The 16,893-nt window shown below is 40.2% G+C and overlaps 1 long non-coding RNA gene across 10 annotated transcripts in view; it reads left to right on the forward strand.

Annotated features, from left to right (window-relative positions):
• LOC103350114 (uncharacterized) overlaps window positions 1-16,893 on the forward strand; it is a 154,468-nt gene that overhangs the window by 8,208 nt on the left and 129,367 nt on the right. The window contains exon 3 of one of the 10 annotated variants that reach the window (XR_016210882.1): window positions 8,822-8,902. The exons of the other annotated variants lie outside the window; for them this stretch is intronic. This is a non-coding gene — a long non-coding RNA (uncharacterized LOC103350114). Of the gene's footprint in view, window positions 1-8,821; window positions 8,903-16,893 lie in introns of those variants that run through there. 10 annotated transcript variants of the gene reach the window in all.

Consider the following 16,893-nt stretch of genomic DNA (forward strand, 5'->3'; position numbering starts at 1 on the left):
CCTATCTTCGGTGACCTGCAGCTCATACTCTGGTCGAGCTGCTTGCTGGTGCTTACCGCCTTAAATCAGGCAGACCGAATCCAAGCCTCCTAATTGTTGCATTGTGGGGAAGCCTTACTGATGTTAATTCGTGCCTGTCTTCGGTGACCTGCGGCGCATAAGCTGCTAGCCGCCCAGGTGCTCATCGCCTCACTTAATCAGGCAGACCGAATCCAAGCTCTCACATTGCAGTGTTGTAGGGAGGCCTTTTTATTTCTCTATTTCTCTATCTCCGGGCATTCCTATTTCTCCCATTTTACTTCTATCTTCCAGCATTCCTATTTTTCTCACTTTACTTCTAAACTTCTGTTTCTCTTATCCCTGCGGCTTTCCGGCACCTCGCCCCGCCGGCGGGTTCCCGGCTCTGCGCCGCTTCAGCCCGCGCGCCTCTCTCATCTGCGCAGCTTCCCGGCTTTGCGCGGCTTCCCAGCGCCTCGCCCCGCGGCAGCTTCACGGCTCTGCGCGGCTTCCCGGCGCCTCGCCCCGCCGGCGGGTTCCCGGCTCTGCGCGCACGCTCCGCGGTCTCCACGCACTTCGCGCCCGCACCACGGCCTCGCGCCAACGCCCCGTGCTCTCTCTGCACGCGGCGGCTTCCGCGAATGTTTCCGCCACCACCGGCATTCAGTCCAAGTTCCCCGGACTAACCTGGCGAATCCTGGCGGCCCACGTCTGTGCCTCTGGTTCCAGATCTTCGCCTCTTGCTCCCCGGGGTGACTTGAAGAATTCCAAGGTGGCTTATATCTCCGCCTCGGCCTGCACTCGCGGCTTCATCCTCCCTAACGTTTTTCTCTACCCGGTATGTTTCCTTAAGTTTTCTTCCAACAATATTCCTCTCATTTCTCCTGGCTACTCCCCACAGTCCGTATCCGAGTCCAAGCCTCCTCCAGGTTTCACTTTCGCTTTCAATCTCCTAGCTTCCCCGCTATAGTCCGCATCCGAGTCTATGAAAGCTTTCACTTTCGCTTTCAATCCTAACTTCTTTCCCACAGTCCATATCCGAGTCTATGCCTAGGCTTTCAATAGCTTCTTCCGGCACCTAGGCTCTTTGCTAGTCTCTCTCTCCGGCATTTTCCTGCTTCTTCCTTCCTAGGTTTCCTATCCGAGTCAGGTTTCCTATCCGAGTCACGGCACCATTATGTCGCTCCCCCTCTTCGTGGAGGAACGACACTGAACCCTGCCTAGGCTTCATATCCGAGTCACGGCACCATTATGTCGCTCCCCCTCTTCGTGGAGGAACGACACTGAACCCTGCCTAGGCTTCATATCCGAGTCACGGCACCATTATGTCGCTCCCCCTCTTCGTGGGGGAGCAACACTGAACCCTGCGCTGTTCTTTCGTCTGCTCGGCCCTCCCCGGGTTTGCTGCTGGTTCTTCCCGGGTTGGCTACTATCCCTTCCACCTCCGTGGAAGGGCAGTTCCCCCTGGCCGCATTCCCCACTTCCGCAGGGGAGCGGCACACCGCCGGCCGGCTCTTCTCGGGGGCTGCACAGGTTCCCTTAGATGTTCCCCATAGATGTTCCCGGTGCATGCCGTCTCTCTCCTCCCTTATAGTCCTCTTCTGCCAATCCTAACTCGGCTGCCCACACGCCGAGTACGCTGCTCTCCAATCAGGAGCAAGTCCTACAGTTTATTAGTTGAACTGGAGGCAGCTGTGCGGAAGCTGTTTACTTCTCTCCCAGCGCCATATTGTGGGAGAGCAGATGCATAGAATAAGTCTTAATTCCAGCAACTCAGTCCAGTCCGGATTGTTCCCCACACCAGTGGAATGAAGATATTCCTCCTTTTCATCCATTCATCTACCTCTTCTTCTTCTTTCTCCATCCCCTCCTCTCTGCCTTTCAAATAGAAGACATTAACTTTTCAAAAAATAAAAAGAAAAGAAAAAGAAGAAAAGAAAAAAAGTTATTACCTTAACACAACTGAAAATACAAAAATAGACAGGTAGGGGGAACTCCAGGCATAGTAAGATCATTGTTGAATAAATATAATCTAATTAATTATATGAATGGATTGATTTTAAAACAACTTAGTATTACCAAGCTTGCTTCTAAATTGTCGATGTTTTTTACTGAACACTAAACCTCCATTGGTTTTGAGAGCTTCTCCTATCCACAATACACCGTTTCTATAGACAGACCCATAAGACAGATCATGGCTAGCACAGAATTTCCTTTAAGAGTATTATCACTATTATAAAAAAAAAAACTCTGTTCATTTCGTTTGTAGAACATGTTTCTTTGAAGATATTGCTTTTAAAAATCTTTCAAAAATATTTTTTAATAAATTGTATGTTTGGTGATGCCTTAAATAAAGGTGTTATGGAACATAGGGGAGCCACATTTTATGCTTAAATGAAAACATATTCTTATGTGTGGGGAGCAACTCGGACTAGACTAAGTTACTGGAATTAAGACTTATTCTATGCATCTGCTCTCCCACAATATGGCGCTGGGAGAGGAGTAAACAACTTTTACACAACTGCCTCCAGTTCGACCAGTAACCTGCAGGAGCTGATCCTGCTCCTGATTGGAGGAGAGCAGCGTACTCGGCGTGTGGGTAGCAGAGTTGGGATTGGTGGAAGAGGACTATAAAGGAGGAGAGAGACAACATGCACCGGGAACATCTATCTGAAGGAACATCTGAGCAGCCCCCGAGAGAGCCGGCCGGCGGTGTGCCGCTCCCCCGCGGAAGTGGGGAAAGTGGCAGGGGGAGCCGCCCTTCCACGGAGGTGGGAGGGACGGCAGCCAACCCGGGAAGAACCAGCAGCAAACCCGGGAAGGGCCGAGCAGACAAAAGAACAGCGCAGGGTCCTGTGTCGTTCCTCCACGAATGGGGGAGCGACACTTATGCAAAGCTTGAGCAAAAACTTATGCAAAAAAGTATACCTAAATGCAAAGCCTATGCAAAACACTAATGCTTATTTCCTCCTCTCTTGTTAATAACAGCTTTATTGACGTATATTCCATACAATTGTACAAATACTTGTACAATTAAAATGTACAAGTCAATGATTTTTAGTATGTTTGTACCACAATCACCAAAATCAATTGTTTTCATCATCTCAAAAAGAAGCTCCATAAGCATTAGCAGCTGTGCTCATTTACCCAGCCTTCTAGCCCTTGGAACTACTAATGTACTTTTTGTCTCAAAAATTTGCATTGCAGCCGTGTTGTGGCACAGTGGATTAAACTGCTGCCTGTGACACTCACATCCCATGAGTGTCAGTTAGAACCCCAGTTGCTCCACTTCTGGTCCAGCTCCTTGCTAATGTGCTTAAGAAGCAGAAGGTGGCCCATGTGCTTGGTCCCCAGATGGAGTTTCAGGCTCCTTCCTGGCTTCTGCTTGGCCCAGCGCTGGCCTTTACAGACATTTGGGGAGTGAATCAGTAGATGGAAGAATTCTCTCTTTTTCTCTGTCTCTTCCTTTCTCTCTCCCTGTAACTCTGTCTTTCAAATAAGTAATTAGAGCTTTAACAACAAAGCTTAGCTATTTTGTACATTTCATATAAATTGTATCACATAATATATAATCTTTTGTGATTTCTTTTACTTAGCATAATATTTTCAAGGTCATCATGATGTAGCATAATACTTCATTTCTTTTGTCTTTAAATAGTATTGTTTTTTTTTTTTAAAGATTTATTTATTTATTTGAAAGTCAGAGTTACAGAGAGGCAGAGGGTGAGAGAAAGAGATAGAGAAATATCTTCCATCTGCTGGTTAACTCCCCAGATGGCCGCAACTGCCGGAGCTGGGCCAATCTGAAGCCAGGAGCCAGGAACCTCCTCCGTGTCTCCCACGTGGCTGCAGGGGTCCAAGAACTTGGGCCATCTTCCACTGCTCTCCCAGGCTATAGTGTAGAGCTGTATCAGAAGTGGAGCAGTTGGAACTCAAACCAACATCCATATGGGATGCCAACACTGCAGGCTGCAGCTTTCCCCACTATGCCACAGGACTGTCCCAGTAAATAATATTCTTATATATGGGTATGTCACGTTTTTTTTTTATCCATTCATCAGTCACAAGGCATTTATATTGTACTATGGTTTGAATGGTTTAATTATTTGTGTCCCCCATTAAAGTGAAGAGACATCTGACAGAATGGGAGAAACTATTTGCAAGCTACTTAACAGAAAGGATTAATATCCAGAATATATCTTCAACTCAAAAAATCCAATGAGAAAAAAATAAATCAATTAAGAAATGGGCACATGACCTGAGTAGGGACCTCTCAAAAAATAAATACAAATAGCCAAAAAATTGTGAAAAAATACTCAATATCACTAGTCATCAGGGAAATACAAATTAAAACCACAATGAGATATCATCTTACCCCTGTCAGAATGGCTGTTATCAATAAGACAGAGGGTAACAATTGATGGTTAAAATATGAAGAACTCTTAGACACTCTTGGTAGAAATGTAAATTAGTGCAGTCACTATAGAAAACAGTATGGAGGTTTCAAGACTGAATCCTTATATGAATGCTTCCAATGTAGAAATAAGATATCACCAAGACCAAGTGTGTCGTCTGTCTCCCTTAGCCTAAGGGGGTCCTTGTCCATACTTTAGGATTAACCCCTTATCAATGTTGCAGATTAATCCCCCAAACTAGTTGCAGATGTTTCTCTAGGACCTCCACACCTGGATCTACTCACCTGATACACAGAAAGCTAATTACTGACATCAGGGTGGTCAAAGAAAGTTAGTATTTATTGCAAAGAGTAGACCAAGGAGCCAGAAAGCTGTTGCTTAATTCTGGTATGCCCCAAGGAGTTAGAGGTGACACTTCTGACAGATTGAAATTGGAACTGAGAGGTGCATGGTCAGCTCATGTCCAAGTTCCTGTTTGGCTGTGGTGTTCTTGAGCTTCTTTTGGACAGTGATACTGTCCAAAGAACAGTCCTTCTCTTTAGGGAAGTATTATGATGGTCAGGTGGACTTCAGTTGGTCTGGGTGTTACATGTAAATGGTGTCTACCTTTTGCCCCAGACCTAGAATTTCCCTGACTGGTGCTGGAATTCTCTAAACAAATCCCTCTAGATAATACTGGCCAACAAGGTTTTATCTGTTGGAGAAGCAAAAGACTTCTTGAATCTGTTGATTAGAACTTGATTGGACCAGTTTATCACTTCCTCATTTCCATGAATTACTTTTGATAAAAGAAAAACAAGGATGCCTGGGTTAAGGGAGACAGATGAGAGGCTGGGTCCTTCCTTTACAGTATAAAGGTTCTGTCTCATCAAAAGGAATTCACTGAATTGAAGGAGTGAGATAGCTAACACTTCATGGTTCTAATCTCTGGACTTTAGAGTAATTTGCTTCCCTAATAGATAAAACCTTGATGGTCAAGGGCCAGCACAGGGGTTTAGCAGATTGAGCCTCTGCCTGAGACACCACATCCCATATGATCTTCTCCACTTAATATCCAGCTTCCTACTAATGCAGCTGGGAAGACAGCAGAATAAAGCCCAAGTTCTTGATCCCCTGCCACTTACATTCCTAGTGGAACTTCTCTGTGATGGCTTCATCTACACCCTGAATGTTCTCTATGGCTCTTGGGGGATTCTTTACAATCTTGGTAGAGGTAGTCACACTCCCACAGATTTCCTGGGTGTAGACATGCTTCATCTGCTAGAACTGCAATTGAAATGACTGCAAAAAAAGGAGACAGAAAATTCTTAACCTCCTGTGCCATATGTGCCCTCCCTCCCCCAACCCCTTGACCTACTGAAGAGGCCTCATATGGCCTCATATGCATTGATTTTCAAACATGTTTACACAAAAATATACCTATCTATTAACTCAATTTTTAATGAACTTTTATTATTTATTTATTTATTTGAAAGGCAGTTGCAGAGGAAGAAAGAAAAATGAGGGGAAGATCGAGAGAAAAGGAGAGAGAGGTCTTCCATCTGCTTGTTCACTCCTCAGATGGCCACAAGGGCTAGGTCTGGGCCAAGCAGGAGCCAGGAGCCAGGAACTCTATCCATGTCTCCAATGTGGGTGGCAGAGGTCAGAGCACTTGGGTGTATCTCACTGCTTTCCCTGGCATATTAGCAGGAAGAAAGATTGGAAGAGGAGCATCCAAGACTCAAATTGGTGCTCTGGTATGGAATGCCAGCATTGCAGGCAGCAGGCTAATCCACAATCACAATCACTGTAATCATGTACCAGAGTCACAGCCCCTCCTGCTTGTTTTTGGTTTCCATTTGCATGTAATATCTTTTTCCATCCTCTCACTTTCATCTGGTGTGTCTTTACTAGTAAAATGGGTTCCTTGTAGGCCATACAAAGTTGGGTCATTTTTTATTCATTAGGTCATTCTGAATATTTTAATTGGATAAGTTAGTCTATTTACATTCAATGTTATTACTGATAAGAAATGAATTACTGATGCTGGCATTGTGCCGTGGCGGGTTAAGCTGCTATCTGTGATGTTGGAGTTCTAGTTTGAATCCCTGTCCCCATTTTTTTTTTACCTTGAAATATTTGACTATAATATGTAACAAGACACTTTCTGGTTATGTCTAATTGGGGTCCATGAGTTCTCATACATGGATGTCCATAGAGTACTCAAGAATGGGGAAGTTTCCAACTATTAGATTATATAAGTTTTCTATACCTTCACTCCTCTTTTCTTAAGAATACCCAAACTTCTAATTTTGGTCTTTTAATGGTATCTCAAAGGTCTCAGCAGCTTCCTTTCTTCCCTCCCTCCCTCCCTCCCTCCCTCTTTCCTTCCTTACTTTCTTCCTTCCTTCTTTCCTTCCTTCCTTCCTTCCTTCCTTCCTTCCTTCCTTCCTTCCTTCCCACCTTCCTTCCTTCCTTCCTTCCTTCCTTCCTTCCTTCCTTCCTTATTTCATAAGCTTTGTCTTCAAACTCAAAAATTCTTTTTTTCTGGGGCTGGCGCTGTGGCATGGTGGACTAAGCCTCCGCCTGAGGCGCCAGAATCCCATATGGGTGCCTGTTCAAGTCCTGGATGCTCCAATCCCAATCCAGCTCTCTGCTATGGCCTGAGAAAGCAGTAGAAGATGGCCCAAGGGGCTGGCACTGTGGTGTAGCCTGTAAAGCCGCCACTTGTAGTGCTGGCATCCCATATGGGTGCAGGTTTGAGACCTGGCTGTTTCTCTTCTGATCCAGCTCTCTGCTATGGCCCGGGAAAACAGTAGAAAATGGCCCAAGTCCTTGGGCCCTTGCACCCTGGCTCCTGGCTTTGGATCAGTGTAGCTCTGGCCATTGTGGCCATCTGGGGAGTGAACCAGCAGATGAAAGACCTCTCTCTCTCTGCCTCTTTCTCTCTGTGTGTAACTCTGACTTTCAAATAAATAAGTAAATCTTAAAAAAAAAAAAAAAAAAAAAAAGATGGCCCAGGTGCTTGGGCCCCTGCATGCATTTGGGATACTTGGAACAAGCTCCTGGCTCCCGGCCTCAGATTGGCTCAGCTCCAGCCATTGTGGCCATCTGGGGAGTGACCAGTGGATATAAGACCTCTCTCTCTGTCTTTCCCTCTCTCTGCCTGTAACTATACCTCTCAAATAAATAAAATAAAACACCTTTAAAAATATATTATTTCAAATAGTCTTTTTTCTGCTTGATATGATGGTATTCAGCCATGTTGAAAATTCTGAGAACCTTTTCCTTTTAATCTTTCAAATGATTTTCCAAGTCACAATTCTCTGTATTTTATCTCCACCTCTTTATAATTTTTTCTTACACTAAACAATGTGGAGATTATTAAATTAAATGCTGGATATTTATGATGAAGTGATCCACTTTGTTGAAGGAGCAGCAGTTCCATGTATCAAGAGTCAGAGATGCTTATTAAATATTGCTAAATGAAAAAAGAAAATTGCACAATGATATCTATGAACAACAAATACATAGCCATACACATAAACACAAACCATGGAATATATTATTTCTTTATATAGAATTATAAATGTTTCTCTCCATATAAATGTTTAGTATATATAAACATATTTTACATATATATATTTATTTACATTTATAAGTACAAAAGACTGCATGGATATGGTTAAATTTAATTCTTTAGGGCTGGATTAAATGATTGATATTACTACTTATGAAGTTGTCTCGAATTTGATGTACATTATATTGAGAAATAAAATTTATATTTTTTACTTTTATATTTTAATACCACTTTCCACAAATGTTGAAATTACTTAGTATGTACATGAGATAGACATCCAACTGTTCATAGTTTACCTTTGCAAAGAGAGGAGGTAGGTAACCAAAAGCAACTTTAGCTTTTACTTAAATGCATCAAGGAATGTGATTATTCTCTAAAGATGTAAAGGAGAACATATTCAGGATCTCTGGTTTGTTAATGAATTCATAATTTTTAAAGATTCTCCCACCAGTAAGTCCGCTAATTTAAGCATCATACTTCCTGAACACAGTCTCTATTTTTCTTGCATATTTTTTCAATTATTCACTTCCTGACCATTCTTGAGTCTCACTGGGCTCTCAGGTTATTCTTCTCTTTTCTAATAAGTCATTATGCAGCTTAGATTTTCTTTTTTTCATTCTTCATTCTGCTTATTCTACTACTCAAACTCCTTGTCCTGCTTCCTTTTGCATGTGCCTCTAAAACTGTCAACCTGGAGGGTTGCTAGTGATCATTTTCCACACCTGAATAGCTTTGTGCTGCTGGCAGAATCACAGAAAATGGCAAATCATTATCAGTGTAACTTTGTAATCACTCACCTCAACTGATTTCTCACTGATGTTCCCTTATTCTACTCTGTTTCTTTGTTCAGCTCTCATTCTTACTCCCTGCGATGACTTTCAAAAGTGTTCTGAAACTTGCCAGTTCAACCTCCCTCCTCACTCTCAGCAGGTGACTTTATCTTCTATATTATATTTAAAAATAGATGCTCCAATTTTCAAACAAAGACTCACTTTCTTCTGCAATTCTCCTTCCCTCTATTATGGATACTTGTCTTCCTTATGAGGACTTCGATGTTGTCAATTTTGGTTGTAGCAGATAAAAATATTGCAGCAGTTTTGATACTGCAGGAATACCTAACCTGAAAAGAAAACCAACCCCAATGAAGTTAGCAGACTAGATATGTGAAAATACCTAGATCTTTGATTGTTATTAAATGTTTTTTCAAGCAGATTTGGAAGTGTCCATATAAAAACTCTATGACTATATATATGGAGAATGCATATTTATTATGTAGGTTATTTGAATTACCCTTTTTCCTTGTTGGTTATATCCTAAAACCCTCTAAATACTGAAAAATACTAAAGTCAAGGAAATTTAAAAGTTGTGAAATAAGAATTCTTTATTATAGGAGAGCCCATCGTAAGATGGGCTGTTTCTGTTAGGACATAGACTTTTTTGTATATTCCTATAAAGTTAGAAAGAATAAAATTCTACCTTTCTAGGTTGTGAAATATCTTCAAGACAAAGTGCATTTCTTGTGCTTTGAATACTTAGTTTAATTTTCTTTTCTAATAGAACAGTTTATCTGAAATACCTAATCCACATTACTGGAAATAGAAGATATTAGAGTTTATTATTCAGCTTTTAGTCACCATACCAAAGTATCTAAGATAAATACTTATGAAGAAAAGTTTGTTCTGCCTTATTATTTTGGATATTCACAGTCCAACATGGGGCAGACTCCATTGATTCAGCCACCTGGTGAAGCCAGGGCATGGCAGAATGAATGATCACAGGGAAAATCAGGAAACAGAGAAGGAACCTGAGCCTGACTGAGGGAACACCCATAGTGACCTAAAACTTTCCATGAACCCTACCTCTGACATACCACAGCTGCATTGGGTTTCCTCTCTCCTGCTACCATTATCTTATGATTTTGATATTTGATGGTGTGCATGAGGTTGGGATCCATAACCTATTCAAACCCTAGCATACAGTTTTATCAACTTTAATTGCCTTTCCATTTTAATTGGCTTATTTCACCAAATTTAAAGGCACAATTTGAGGAGTTTCAACAATTTTGTGTGATTGTAGAACCATAACCAAAAATGTCACATAGAAAATTTTCATCAGTAAAAAAAGTTTATTGGTAATGTTTGTCATATGTAAAACCTGAATGCATTATGTTTGAGTTAAAATCATAATATACTTTTCATATTCATGCATTCTTTAAATTTATTACATTAATAAAAAATTTCTAAAAAATGCTTTTTGTCCTCTTCTATATGATTTCAAAACATAGTACTGTTTTGATTATCTATGCAAGAGAATGAAAAAGTCTATAACATATAGAATCATATTGAGTCCACTGATGAAATTGAATCCTTCACAAGAATGCCCAAGCAGATTATTATGTAAACCAAAAGAGAAGATTTTTGTTAGGAGAAGACAGTCAACATCATTGTGAGCATGTAACAGTAGGCACTTACAAATATTACCCAATTTTGTACCAAAACACAAGATAATTATTTTTTCACCCCTATGGCTCATTAATATATAGAGAGGCTCAAAGAGAATGGATAAAGTTTCCTGAGTTACTGGTTAGTTAATGATAAAACGGAGTTACAAATACATACTTTCTATTCTTTCATGATTTTCCAGTGCACCTTAGGTAAAACAGACAATAAAGTCTTTAAAAATAGAAGCTCTATAGGGATGTGTGTGTGTGTGTGTGTGTGTGTGTGTAAGCTTTGAGTCCACAAGCATGTGTTCAGTGTGAATACATATATGAATAAAATGTTGAGCAAAATAGACAGGAATATTACCTTCATTCTAGACAGGGTTACAGAAGAGTAAATAGGCAACAACAATGGGATCAATATGGTGTATATGGGGAGGAGGTAGAGGATACACAGGGAACATAGAGAATATGCCCCAACCTAGTCATGTAGGGTCTTTGAAGGTTTCTTAGAGGAAATAGCATCCAAGCCAAAATTTATAAAGCAATTAGGTGTTATCTAGGTTAAGTAAGTGAGTGGTAGATGTTAGGTATGAGTTCTTGGAAAACAGAATTAAATGTGTAAAATCATTGGAAATAAAGAGTAATGTTTTCTAGGAATTTCAAGAGAAAAGAGAGGCTGTGAAAAGAAACTAGCAAAGCAAGTAATCAGTAGGGAATATGAGAATAGATACACTCCAAAGAATGCTCCTTTGGATAGCATGGGTCTGTTTGAATTACATTTAGGGGTATACTATCTGTAGTCATTGTATATTGTCTGGAGTAGCTTTAATCAAGTAAGGAATTGCTATTTTAGACAACAGTAAGTCAGGCATTCTAAATCTTAGATAGTTGGTCAAGGCTAGATAATTATTCTATCTGTTTACCATCCTTACTATGTGGTGCTTTTATGCAATGACTGTTTTACTTCCATATGTTGAGTCTGCATTCTGTTTAGGAAAAAGTAGGAAAAGCAGAGAGCAAAATACAATGTCTCAATTGTTTCTTTTTAAATCATGAAAAGAGAGTACTTTTGCAAGCCATAATGAATAACCATCCAATCACATATCATTAACTACGTATGTGTCACAAAATTATCCTTAGCTGCAAAGGAGTCTGCCAAATTTAGATTTGTTTTTTAATTCGACAAATCTGTACTTTTTAGTAAAACACTAAATAAACATCTAGTAATGTTCACAATCCCACCATATGAACTATTGAGTAAACAATTGTTGAAAAATTTTTCAGAGAATACTGAATAAATACTAGCATAGATTCCTACAGACTTACTTTTAAAGGGTACAGTTTAAAAATTTGTCAAGGGACTCCAAATCCCCTTAAGCTGGGTGGTAAAAATGCCATCTTGAGTGTTAAAGTGAACATATAAATAGTATTAAGTGTTAAAGTCATCATATAAATAGTATCAAGTGTCTAGTAATAATAATAGATAGAATTAAAAAGGAGAGAATGTTCTAACATGGGAAGCAGTCCACACAGCAGACTCATAGAATGACAATCACTTTAAGTAACTCTCTGAACTCAGAATCAACCCTTAAGGCTTCCTGGTCTGGCTGAAAAGCCCACAAGAGCATTTCAGGCATAGAAAGCCAAGACACTATGGCAAAAAATGTTCTACATGAAGGAACTCTGTGAGAGAGACCCAAGTGGAAAGAAGTGGCCATCAAAGAAGGATGTACTTTTCTCTAAAGGGAGGAGAGAACTTCCACTTTGTTTATAGCCTTGTCTAAATACTGATGGAGTTTGTGGATTCTAAAGGCTTCCATAGCCTAGGCAGCTCATGTCACTTGGGTGGTCACTGACATCATACATAAGAGTGTTAATTGTTAAATTAAAAACAAGAGTCACTGTGCACTAACTCCCCATGCAGGAACTCTGTTCTCAATAAGTTGTATTATGAGAGTTATCTGTGATACTTGTTCTCAAGCGATTTTTATTGTGTGTGTGTAGGTGTGTGCAAATTGTTGAAATCTTTATTTGGTATAGAGTTGGTCTTCTGTGTACAAAATAAATGAAAATGATAGAATGGAACTGGGAATGGGAGAAGGAGGAGGAGGAGAGGTGGGAGTGTGGTAGGAGGGTGGGTATGGTGGGAAGAATAACTGTATTACTAAAGTTGTACCAATGAAATTTGTATTCCTTAAAAAATTAGTTAATTAATTAAAATAAATAAAAATAAAATATATGAAAGATGAAATCCATACTAGGAATAGGTAGACCTCTCCTACTTTCAGAGATCAGGATTCTTGGTGGTAAAAATTATTCACCTAATTCATTGCTCAGGATATTTTTCTGTTTCATCATGATCATAAGGAATTACTTTTATTCTTTGTGGTGAAAAGATTTTTTTCATTTCTTCTGTAAGGACTCTTCTGCCTTTGTAGGATATCCTAACACAGGGATTACACATGAGAAATACTTCATCTTGTCTGAACCCTGAATATTGTGTGGGGAGATTCCCTTGGATTTCTTTCTCTTAACTATTAGTTAATCCTATTCATAGCTCTCATTCTATTAGGCTCCTTTCCTCTTGTTCTGTGTTGACTACTTGCTTCTCCATTAGAACAGTGAGTTTATTATCTTTAGAAATGATAAAATTTTGCCAAAGATAATTTAGAACTTCAGTAGCCTCTTCGGAAAATTTGAGAACTCTTGAAATAGCTCATCTAAGACCTCTCTCTTCCCATCATCCCTGCTTCTATGGCAAGACTAACAAATTACCAAGTCAGAAATATAGATACTAATGCTGCGTTTCCTTCATATCCCTTTTATGCGTACCATCTAATAAGCAAAGAAGTTTCAATTAATTCTCCCCTTAAATAGATTTTGAGACTCTCCAAAAATTCACACTTCAACATATTCGGTGCATCATTCTCCCTGGAGAAAAGCAGCAGCAGAAGCCAAGTCATAAGACATTGCTCTCATGGGGATGGAAGACTGTGCAATAGGTAACCCATCCATGCTGGCAGATCAACATGGATATAAGAAAAGTGATTTTTGTAATTGAATTAGATGAAAGAATGTTAGAGGAGTGATTTGCTTGATAACAGTGAGCCTAGTAAGACACTCAGAAACTTCAAGCTGTGTTGGTCAGTTTTTCATCACTATAACAAAATACCTAACACAAGGTATTTCTAAAGGAAGGAGGTTTATCTTGGCTCACAGATTTGGAGACTTACAGTCCATGATCAGGCTGGCCTCATTCGTTTGGCCAGCTGCTGAGACTGGAGGGTGGTGGAGTGTGGGTGGAGGAAGAATCACATGGTGAGCTAAGAAGCAGAGAGAACAATTGACTCCAACTACAGTTTTTATAATCAACCCTCTTTCAAAGACTATTTCGCAAGGGCACACTCCTAATGATCTAAGTCTTCCCAGTAGGCAAACCTGCTAGATGCTGTAATTGGATCAGGTCATCACTCTTTAAGTACCTTGAATCCATTACTTTAGTACTTACCTGTCTGCATGAGTTTGGGGGTCACATCCTATTCAAACCATAGCTCCAGCTATGATGAAATAGTCTTTCTCATGCAACTGGAAATTTGAAGTCACTGACACAACAATAGAGTTAACTTGTCATTGAAAATTTCAAGTATATGAAATTGAGGGACTGAAACTCTCCATTCCTTGAAAGGCATTGAGATACTCATAGTCAATGGGTGGCACAGTAGGTTAAGCTACTACCAGCAATGCCTGAATCCCATATGAGCACCAGTTCAAGCCCCATCTGCTATATTTCAGATGTATTTCCCTGCTAATGTGCCTGGGAAAGCATCAAAAGATAGCCCAGGTGCTTTGGCCCCTGCTACACATATGGGAGATCCAGCTGGAGTTTAAGGCTCCTGACTTTGGCTTGGCCCAGACCTGGCCATTGACCAGTGATGCCTGTTGAGGTTGATTCATTCTGAGAGGAGGAGCATGGTGGGGCCAAGAGGTGCAGAGTCACCACGCAGACCCCGGGAGTTGGGTGAAAGCGGGCTGGAGGCGAGCAGCCCGCAGACTCCTTTATTTCAGTTAGTACAGCGGCTTAAATAGCCAAGGCAGCCAATCTGGTTAAGGGGCGGTCTATGCCCTAGCCAATCACAGCCTGCCAGGCAGGCTCTGTTGCCAGATGGTTTGCCAGATAGTTTCCCAGGGGGTTTCCGAAGCCACTCCTGAGTAACTGATAGTCACTTGCCAGCAGCCATCTTGGCATGACCTTCTGATTCCACAACAGACGCTACTTGGGGAATAGTAGATGGAATCTCTCTCTCTCTCTCTCTGGAACTCTTTGCCTTTAAAATAAACAAATAAGTAAATCTTTAAAAAAAAAAAAAGGAAGATGATCATAGTCAATGCTTGCTTCTCTTTTTTAGTACCTGGACCATCTCTTCTACACAATATATAGAGCACTGCTGGAAAGGAAGACATTTATGAGGCTTTAATTTACCATGAAATGTGAAGTTTACAGTTTAATTTTTGAATGATAATCTGTTATCCTCATTTATAAGAAATTTAATTTTTTAAATTCCAACTTCTTTTAAAAAGAACCCCTTCAGTCCTGATATATTTATGTAGATACCAGAAAATTATAAACTGTGTTACTTATGGCAAATGAATTTGCTTTATTCTTTTCTCAAGTTTTTTAAAATTAAAAACCCAGAAACCTATGTATTCTGTAAGAAATGACGTGAGATGTTTTCATCTTCCAGAGATAGGTATCAAAGCCTAATGAACTGTCATGTGATGACTTATCTTTCTTTCCCACTCAGCAAAGCAATTATTTCATGCCTTCTATTTTTTGCTAAAATTTTCAGTGTTGAGGCCAGTGTTGTATCACAGCAAAGTAAGTCACTGCCTCTGACATGGACATCCCATATGGGAATACCAGTTAGAGTCCCAGCTTCTCTGTTTCTGATCCAGCTCCCTATAAATGCACCTAAGACAGAAATGGAAGATGTCCAAAGTACTTGTGTCCCTGAAACCTACATGGAAGACCCAGATTGAGTTCCAGGCTCCTGGTTTCATCCTGGTCCAGCTGTGGTTGCTAGCTATTGTCCATTTGGAAAGTGAATCAGCAGATGGAAGATCTCTTTCTCTATTTCTCTTCCTCTTTCTGCCTATCACTCTGCCTTTCAAATAAATGAAATAAATCTTTAAAAATTTGTATTTTCTGGGATTGACGTAAGAAATATCACAGACATAGTGATTTAAACAATGGAAATTTATTTTCTCACAGTTCTGTAGGCTAGAAGTCTGAAATCAATTATTTGATTGGGTTGGTTTCAACTGGGCCTCTTACCAGGGCTTATAGATGATCACCTTTGTCTTCTCCCTTTGCCTTTACATGCTTTTTTCTCTGACTCTTGAACGCACCCTACACTGTACTCTATTACTTCATTCCTTTGCTCCCATTCAAGCCATCTTAGTACAATCTCCTATACATGCTGTCCACATTTTCTCACCACACATTCACATCTCCACACTCTCCAATTTGGCTTGTGCCCATGCAATTCCATAAAGTTAAATGTATTTGGTAACCCCTTTATTTTTAATACAGTTACCTACCTTATCCCCATGATGTCTACAAAAAGATATTTTAGTTATACAGCATGTATGCCAGCCTACCTCTACCATGCAGCAGATGAATATCTGTGGTAGGGTTGAACCCAACCCAATTTTAGTGTTGGATGATGTTTAGTTTATTGACCTTCTTGCCCTTTCCATAGTGATTGGTTCAATACAAAGTATAGATGTATGTCAATCAGTACATGACATTTACTTGGATGTACTGGTGGGATTTTTTTTTATTGATACTTAGAAGTAATCTCTCTCTTTGAGGTTAGTATAAAAGCATGGAACCCTGTGTTGTACTAACACCCATTTTGTGACAAAACTGACACCCTCCTTGGAATAGCTACCCCATGGAAGGGGGCATCGATGATAGAATTTCAGAGAAGGAGAATCAGAGTCCTGATAGAATCAAGCCTGAAGCTTTCTGAATTTCAGAACTTCTTCCACAAATACTTTTTTGTTAGATTGCACTAAATTACTGGTAACTGAGAGCATATTAGCTGAGTCAACACTCTACTTGACGATCTAGCTCCTCACTTCTCTCTTACAGTCAATCTCTTCAACTGGACTACCAAATATTTCAGTTCTCGTTCTCTAAGATGTGATGCTGGGCCTTGCATCTTTCTTTTTTTTTCAACTTTTACTTAATAAATATAAATTTCCAAAGTACAACTTTTGGATTATAGTGGATTTTCCCCCTTTAACCTCCCTCCCACCCTCAACCATCCCATCTCCCACTCTCTCCCATCCCATTCTTCATCAAGATTAATTTTCAATTATCTTTATATACAAAAGATCAACTTAGTATATACTAAGTAAAGATTTCAACAGACTGCACCCACACAGACACACAAAGTATAGAGTATTGTGTGAGT

Source organism: Oryctolagus cuniculus, chromosome 7 (assembly GCF_051225735.1).
Source record: "Oryctolagus cuniculus isolate XC-2025 breed Fujian yellow rabbit chromosome 7, ASM5122573v1, whole genome shotgun sequence".
NCBI classification, from domain to species: domain Eukaryota; kingdom Metazoa; phylum Chordata; class Mammalia; order Lagomorpha; family Leporidae; genus Oryctolagus; species Oryctolagus cuniculus.